General features: G+C 51.0%; 2 pseudogenes; one reads left to right on the top strand and one right to left on the bottom strand.

The window, feature by feature from the left end:
• Nucleotides 1-5,305: 5,305 nt before the first annotated feature.
• Nucleotides 5,306-5,832, bottom strand: LOC123813045 (annotated as a pseudogene).
• Nucleotides 5,833-8,060: 2,228 nt separating this feature from the next.
• LOC123813272 lies at nt 8,061-8,171 on the top strand (annotated as a pseudogene).
• Nucleotides 8,172-8,833: the final 662 nt, after the last annotated feature.

Below are 8,833 nucleotides of genomic sequence, written 5' to 3'. Positions count from 1 at the left end.
TGAAGCGCCTGGGGGTGGGGGTGGGGGGGTGCTTCCTTCCCTCTGGTGCCTCCCAAGAGCCCCAGGCTTCGAGCGTGGCCTGTGCTTGGAACCACCTTACCCTCCGGACCTGACAACTGACCCTCACCTACCACAGCCTTGATTGTGCCAGCCCCACCGTCCCTTCTCCGCCTTCCAAAAACCTTGCCGCCCCTCCTTGCTGGTCTCCATTCTCTGCTAGAATTGTCTTGGCTCCACACCCCACTCCGCTACAGCCGGTACTCAGTCACAATGCCCGAGGTCAACCCAGCCGTTAAGTGCAGGCTCTTCTAGAGCCTCAGCGCGGAGGAGGGGCTCTGGGCGGCGCCCACCTGCACCCTCAATCCAGCTCTAGGGGCCTCCAAGGGTGCTTCTGCCCCATGGGCGCTGCTCCCCTGTGTCCCTTTCTCTCAGGTCCAGGCCACCTGCATCCTTTCTGCTCCGAGCCTGTTACCAGAACAGCATATATACTTCCTGAGAAACCTGAGGTCTCGTCACAGAACTTCCTTTTTCACCCCAAAATTGTTCTGTGATACTACCTGCTTCCTCTTTCCCTTGTGGGTGCATTTTCTCTTAAAAGAGATAACTTACAGTGAAATGCCCAGATCTTAAATCCACAGCTTGATAAAATTTTACGTGTACCCCAAAACCAAGATGCTGAATACTTCTCACCCCAGACGGTTCCCTCACACATCTGGCCGCCTCACAGCCCCTCGGAGAGCCTCTATTCTGACTCTCACCATGGAAGTTCTGCCTGTTCTTGAACTTCACGTGCATGGGCTCGCGTGTGTGTGATTTTATAAATTGTTTTTCTGATTCAAGTATTCTCCTATTCATGACAGACAGGAAGATTAAATTTCATAATACCAGACCCTGGCTGGGGCGCTCGGTTGGTTAGAGTGCCGCCCTAATACGCCAAGGCTGCGGGTTCCATCCCCTGTCGGGGCGCACACAGTGAATGCGTAAGTGGAACAACCAATCGATGTTTCTTTCACACTCTGCCTCTCTCTAAAATTGATAAATTTAAGAAATTCATAGAAATGAAAAAGATTTCAAAAATTTCGTAACATCACACTGTCCAAAGATGTCCATTGTTAATATTCTTCCCAGACTTTTCATTGCATAAAAAACCTTTTTTTTACAGAAATGGGATAATGTTGTCAATACTGTATTACCTCTATTTAACACATTTCTTTTACATCTTTTTAATAGCTATGCAGCATTTCACTGAATGGATGTACCATAAATTTGTAATTCACGTTATCAGTTATCTTGTGATATTCAGGTTGTTAAACTTTTTTCACTTTTCTATACAGCAAGTCCATAACCTTGTAGTTAAATGCATACGTCTGTGCTTATTTTTTCGGGGGAGGGGGGAATCCTGGATGTGAAGTTACTGAGTCAAAATAGAAATGGAAATTTTTACTTTTTTAGAGACTCATTTTTTAAAGATTTTATTTATTTATTTTTAGAAAGGAGAAGAGAGGAACGCCGATGTATGAGAGAAACCATCAGTTGCCTCTCACATTCCCCCAACTGGGGACCTCGCTTATAACCCAGGCATGTGCCCTGACTGGGAATTGAACCGGTGACCTTTTGGCTGGCAGGACAGAGCTCAATCCACTGAGCCACACCAGGCAGGGCAGAAACTTACTCTTGTAAATGTTTTATCTCTAAATTGTATAGAAAATCATACTCCTACCAACAGGGCTCAGCCTCCCATAGGAGTCCCCATCACCAAAACCTTTACCAGCAGCCACCAGCCCCCTTTCAGTTGCTCAGACCTCTTCTCTTCCACCTGGAAAGGTTGGCACCTCTCCCTTGCAAACCTCAATCTTGCTGTGCCCACAGGCCGCCCAGCACCCAGCGCCATCTCCTTCGTCGACAAGGTAGTTTGCACAACCAGCTCCCACTTCCTTCTTGTTAATTTGATCTCTGCTGACCATCTCTCGGGGGCGTCTGGGACCTAATTCCCATTTTCTTTGGCCTCTTTCAAGACCTTTCCGAAAATAGTTCCCCGGCTGGCATCTGACACAGGGTAGGTGTCACCTGTTTCTGTTCCCACAGGTCAGGGGTTAGGCTAGTGAACTAGGTTAAGAAATTTACACTTTATCCTGCCGGCCATTGGAGGCTTTAAGCAAGGGAGACACATCAGATTTGGGTTTCCGAAAGCTGGTTCTGTCACCATGGAGAGAAGACAGGAGGGGGCAAGGCAGTAAGCAAGACTGAGGTGACGCGATGGGGTCCTGGATTGGGGTCACAGGGAAGGAGAGAAGCTAGTGGTGGACATGAGCACATGACCCAGACTTGCAGGCGGGCCAGATGTGGACTGGGCAGGTGGACCAGATTGGATGATGCCCAGGTTTCCAACAGCTGGATTTAGGAACCGAGGCAGTGACGGGTGACCTTGACAGGTGTATTTCAGTGGAATGCAGTGTCAGAAGGCAGAGGGAGGAAGAGGAAGGGGACATGGAAAAATCAAGTACACGCAGCTCTCATGCAGTCTGTCGGGGAAAGGTGTGGGGCACGTAGGACAAGGAGCCCGGCCTGAGGAAATGTTCTTATTCATTTAACCTAGGAGAAACTTCATTATGTTTAAAGGCTAAAAGCAATGACATTTTAGAGGAAGAGGTTGAAGATGCACAGAGAGATGCCACTGCGGTGGTGGGAGGGGCAAGGCAGGACAGGAGCAGAAGTTAGTGCTTTGCAGGTTCGAAGGCAGAAGTAGGGAGCATCCCCATGCAATGGCCTCTGATCTTTCTGTCAGGTTCTGGGGAGAGGACAGGGTCAGAGGTCGAAGAAGCCTGAGGAAGATTTGAAGCTGTTTACTCAGGAGAGAGTGTAGGAAGTCTTAGGTTTTCTGAGCAAATGGAGGGGCCAGGACACACGGTGGGGGTTGTCACCCTACTTGTCACCAGTCTACTTTCCTCACGACCAACCGCCCATTTCCTTCTGAAAACTGGTTGCCCACAGCGGGTGCTAAGGTTCTCAGTGCCTCCTTTGCCCAGGCCAGGGGCCCTCGGGGACATCACAGCTTCGTTCCTCTCTGCTCCTCCGTGTGGTCGCAGTCATGGCCCACGGAGATCTCATGGCCGAGCCCTAGGCACCTGTGCATTCTCCCACCTCACGCGAGGCTGAGACAACTGATACTCAAAGAAATGGTTTAGATGGTGTGCCCTCAGTTTTTCAAACCCGGATTGCCCAAGAGATGAGGGTCTAGGCAGTACGATCCTAGTCTCCAGAATCCCGTGTACTCTGGCCCTGGCTGGTGTGGCTCAGCAGATCCAGTGCCAGCCTGTGAAGCAAAGGGTCAAGGGTCGAGGCACATGCCTGGGTGGCAGGCCTGGTCCCCCGCTGTGGGCATGTAAGACTCGATGTTTCTCTCACACACTGGTGTTTCTCTACCTCTTTTTCTCTCTCCCTTCCCCTTGCTCTAAAAGTAAGTAAATAAAATCTTTAAAAGAACAAAAAACTATGAGAGTTCATTAAAATCAGCAACTCTGGTTCGGGTCTGGCTGCATGACAAATCAGGTTCCAGCGGGTAGAGCACTAGTACTGTTGCTACTGGAGGCACACCAGCACGCCTACGTCGGCAGACCCCCGTGTTCTCCCGTAGCTCTCGCCTGTGGGTGCCTTTACCCAAGGGCTTCAGTTGGCAAGCAACAAGCTGAAACCCACTCTAGCTAATGCAAGTGGAAAAACAGATATGTTGGAAGAGGGGGCAGGTCCCAGAACTGAAAGCTGGACCTGGGAAACGGTGGTTTGAAGGCAGTTGTGGGCAGGGGTGTCAGAGTTGGAGGACATCTTGGGGTCATCAGGGTCCCCACTTTCGGGGTGGGGGAGCACAGCTGACAGGCAAGTCGGAGCTTCTGTGTTGGGTTGCATCCCATTCCATGAGGTAGAGACTTTTCCATTGAAAAATTGCAGAAAAATACAAAGAAAAACTTCCGTTATTCATATTCCCCCCACCCAAAATGATTACTATTTTACATATTTGCTTCCAGCTTTTTTTCTCTGGACTTACTTTGGTTAAAATCACGTACAATGACTATACATTGGCTAAAATAACGCCATTCAGTGCATGTGGCTGATCCCTGGCTGATCTGGGGGCTCAGTGCCTGCCCTCTGGGGACCTGCCTTGCAGGGTGCTGCACTCTCTCGTGTGGCTGGGAGGGCTTTCCCAGCATGATTTCCCCCGGTTTGTCCCCACTCGTGGGACCTGTGGAGGCTGGGGACCGGGACGCCAGCATCATATGAATGAATGAATGGCTGGAAACGAAACCCGCAGCCGTCGAGTGCACCCTGCTGGACCTTGAAAGAGCGGGCAGGTCCCTGGCCCGGCCTCCCATGCGCTCCTCCTCCCTGCAGCTCCCTCACTTGTCTACCTGCTAGTCTGCTCAGAACGCGCTCGCGTGCCTCCCTGTGCTTGCCCCGCGGGGCGGGTCTGGGTGCGTAGCCAGAGTGATGACCTCGCTCTGGGGAAGTGGAGACCTGGGCGCCTGTGGCCCGATCTTAACGGGGAGACGGGAGACGCGGGCAGAAGAGCAGCGTGTGGCGCTGGTGGGAGCCCCGTGGCGGCTCTAGCTTGCGGGAGGGGGCTGGGGAAGTTCCCTGGGGGGTGGCGCTCCCGCCGACCTTTGTGAACGAGCCCCCCCCCCCGCCCCCCACCCGGAGCAGAGACACTGAAGCCTTTGAGGCCGCGCAGTGCGGTGCAAGGGCTCAGGGTGCGAGCAGACGCGCCCGGATGGGGCCCGGGGGAAGCCGGCTCGCCCCTCCGCGCCCCAGGCCGCCCGCAGCCAGAGGACAGGCGGCTGCGCAGGGGAGGGCACGCAGCGAACAGCACGCGCAACAGGCGCGGGAACCGCGAGAACCCGCCCGGAGGTGGTAGTTGGGGGCTGGTGGGCGAGCGGGGCGACACCAGCTCGGGATCCTGCTTCTCGCCGGCGCTCGGGGAAGCCGAAGAATATGCGCGCAAGAGGGAGAGGCAGGCGCGGAAACCGGTCTCTGACATCACAGCTTTCCTCGGGAATGACCAAGGAGGGTTCCCATTCTTCAAAAAGGAAGAGAAAAAGTGTACACAACTCCTTTTGTGGCTGCCAGCCCCCCAAGAGCCCTTGCAAGGGGCAACGGACTTCCACTGCCTTTTTGTGCCCAGGAAATCGGTGGTCTTGGGGGTGGGAGTGGGGGGACCTGGAAGACGGGGAAGAAGGGACTAAAGGGGTCTCGTTAGGAATTTTGTTTGTTTAAAGTACAACTCCCATTTTGTTTTCTTCCAGGGAACTTTTCTTCAGTCCTTAAGGGCTCCTTGCAGGGGTCGTGGTGGAGGTCGCGGGCAGCACCCACAGGTCTGGACCGGCATGGAGGTGCTGGGTCCTCCCGCATTTGCTGAGAATGACTCCTGCCCACCTGGCTGCGAACCGCACGATTCGCACAGTGAGTGACACAGTTTCACACACAGCTCGGGAAGCACACAGGCGTGGAAGACACTCGCTTCCAAAATGTCCCTGACGGCTACGGCCTGTCCTGCGTTCCGCAGGACCAACTTCTTAATGTCTTGGTCGCTGGGCACGTGTCGGGCTCAGTCAGTACAGGGAATAGGCTGCACATGGAAGCGACTTTTTTTTTTTTTTTTTTGCATGACCGTTGTTCCTTCTTTTCTTCGTCATTTTGGAAGTGAGAAACCGAGAAAGCAGGAGTTTTCAAAAGTACAGTCACCAATGACCCCTGCAGGCGTGGCTGATCCCCCTGCAGGGCACAGGCCTGGGTTAGGGTTCAGTCCCTGCCTGGGCGCAGGCGAGAGGCAACCGATGGATGTTTCTCCTCTCCTTCTCTTTCTCCCTACTTTCCCTCTCTCTAAAAAAGAAATAAATATATACATATTCTAAAAAGTGGACTCGCTGACTTGGAGAATGCAGGATTGGAGAGACGACAGGGCTATCCTGATTCTCTCATTTTCCACCTGGGCCTAGACTGGGGCCTCTTCTGGCCTCCGTCCCTCCAAATGGAAACTGAAGACACGGGGAACCTCGACTCAGAGTGCTGAGGAGCAAATGAAACACTGGTGTATAAGGCCCCCTGGGACCTGGGCTGTACCCTCCGGGTTCACCCTGTGCTCCTGCTCAAACTCATCCTTTACTATTATTAATCGTTATTATTCTTATTGTTGATTTGAGAAAGGGAGAGGAACATTGTTGTTTCATTTACTGATGTACTCACTGGGTGATTCTTGTATGTGCCCTGATGGGAGATCAAACCTACAACCTTTGCGTGTTGGGACTCTAACCAACTGAGCACTCCATCGGGGCCTGAAACTCATCCTTGCCTCTGGGCCTTTGCACATTCTGTTCCCTCCGTCGGGAATGTGTTTCTTCCAACTAGCTAGCTCCTTCTCATCGTCAGGTGTCCCTAACCTCAGTGTTGCCTCCTCTGAGAGACCACTGCCCTTGCTATAGTTTGAAAGTGCTGTTCATCTGTATCTCTCTCTCCCTCCGGGATGGCAGCTTGCTGGAGGCAGGAACTCCGTCTCACCGCTGGAGTTGCCCCAGGGCCCAGAGCAGTGTCTGGCTTTGGGCAGAGGCCCTCGCCAGCGCTGCTGAATGAATGATTTAACACAAATGACATGCCAAACCCCTGACCAGGCCTTGAGGGCCAGTGGCACCTACACAGAGGGCTGCTGTACCTTCTGTGCCCAGAGAACAGCTCAGGGTCCTCCCTGGCAGTACCCAGGCTGAGCTTGAAGGACGCTGAGACTGGACGGGGTGAGAAAGTACCCCGCCCTGGAGCTCTGCCCTCCATCCTCCAGAGAAAACTTGAGGTGTACGCCTTTTGGAAAGACATTGGCCAGACCACCTGACAGTTAATAAAGGCAAGCCACTTCACCGCCAGTTTATTTGTCCTTCAAAGAATGGCCACCATGGGCCAGGTCCCCGGAGACGCTAGCGGGCAGAGCTTCTGACAGAAGGAGGTAAGGAGAATGAGCACCTTCCATCCCCTCCACACCTGAGAGTAACAGAACGTCGGCCCGCACAGGATAGGGTTTTAATGTGATGCATAAAGCTTGGATTTGATCCAGTTTCCCATGGGCTTTTTAATTTTAGAATAAATACAGATTTATAGGAAGTTGCAAAAATATTACAAAAAAGTATTAGGAATGCATCATTTCCCTCAATAAGATCTTTTCTCAAACCAGAAACTTGACATTGGCACGGATTTCATTAGTTTCACATGTGCCCATCTGTGTGTGTACATGTAAAACTCTGTCCATTTCATCACATGTGTGAATCCGTGTAGACACCCCACAATCAAGATGCAGAATGGCTCCATCACCGCCAAGACCTTCCTCCTGTTACCCCCACCCTTTGTTCCCCCATCTCTAACCCTGGCACCCACAAAAGTCATCGTGGTCGTTGTGTAAGTGGAATTATTTGTTACCCTGGTGCTGGCTTTTTTCACTCAGCGAATTCCCTTGAGATCCACCCAGGCTGTCGCACATATCAGTGGTTGGCTTCTTTTCACTACTGAGCAGTGTTCCAGGGTGTGGATGCACTGCATTTGTTTGACCATTTCCTCCCTCAAGACGTTCGGGCTGTTCGTCTTGTGAGCTGCTTCTCTCACAATGACCCCATTTGGGGGTCATTGTCATTGCCCTTCCATTCTGACCCCATTTGGGGTCATTGTGAGAGAAGCAGCTTGTACACATCAGGGTTTCTGGTTTTGTCCAGACATATTGATTTTCTGGGACCAATACCAGGAGTGAAGTTGCTGTGTTATGGGTGGCCACCTGGCCATCAGCTGGGGACTTGGGACTTAAGGAGAGTGCAGAACTGAACGCCTGCGCCAACCGTTTTGAACTGACTTTGGGTACAAAGGACAATCCGGTCATCTGGACTTGGAAGCCATCAAAGGGCAGAAACGATGTGAAAGCGGTGCGCTCCTGCTGGGGAACGCAGAGGGGGACCTTGGTCTGACGGCCGCCAGGCAAGGGGCACAGGGCTCTGACTTCACGGCTGCGTGTGTGGCCGCATAGAGTGACCACTGACTTAATTACTTCTCGGCCTTTTGGCTAAGATCAAGTGTAGTATCTGTTCTTTTCAGAATAACCACTGACGTATTTCTTACAGACTATATCAAAATACATGTTTTTAACAATATTAAAAAAGTAAAAAAAAGAAAGAAAACCTGCCAACCTATAGTCCACTGTGGTGGTACTATTTAACATTTTCACCGGCAATGTGTGAGAAATCCAATTTCTCTGCAACCTTGCCAGAACTTGATAATGTCACTACTTCTGATTTTAGTTGTTTTAATAGATATGTAATACTCTTAATGTGGTTTAATCTGCATTTCCTTTATGGTTAACTATATTGAACACAAGAAATATCCTCTTTCCTAAAATGTATGCTGATGTCTTTTGCTCATATTCTAAGAGATTTTATTTTTAATTTTTTAAAATATATTTTATTGCTTGTGCCATCACAGTTGTCCATTCCCCCCCTTCATTCCCCTCCACCCTGCACACCCCCTACACCCACATTCCCCCCCTTAGTTCATGTCCATGGGTCATACATATAAGTTCTTTGGCTTCTACATTTCCTATACTATTCTTGCCCTCCCCCTGTCTGTTTTCTACCTACCATCTATGCTACTTACTCTCTATACCTTTTCCCCCTCTCTTCCCCTCCCACTCCCCCACTGATAACCCTTCATGTGATCTCCATTTCTGTGATTCTGTTCCTATTCTAGTTCTTTGCTTAGTTCATTTTTGTTTTTGTTTTAGGTTCAGTTGTTAATAACTGTGAGTTTGTTGTCATTTTAC

The sequence above is a fragment of the Phyllostomus hastatus genome, unplaced genomic scaffold (assembly GCF_019186645.2).
Source record: "Phyllostomus hastatus isolate PE091 unplaced genomic scaffold, TTU_PhHast_1.1 phas_contig_150, whole genome shotgun sequence".
In the NCBI taxonomy this organism is placed as follows: domain Eukaryota; kingdom Metazoa; phylum Chordata; class Mammalia; order Chiroptera; family Phyllostomidae; genus Phyllostomus; species Phyllostomus hastatus.
This window is presented reverse-complemented; position numbering and strand designations above follow the sequence as displayed.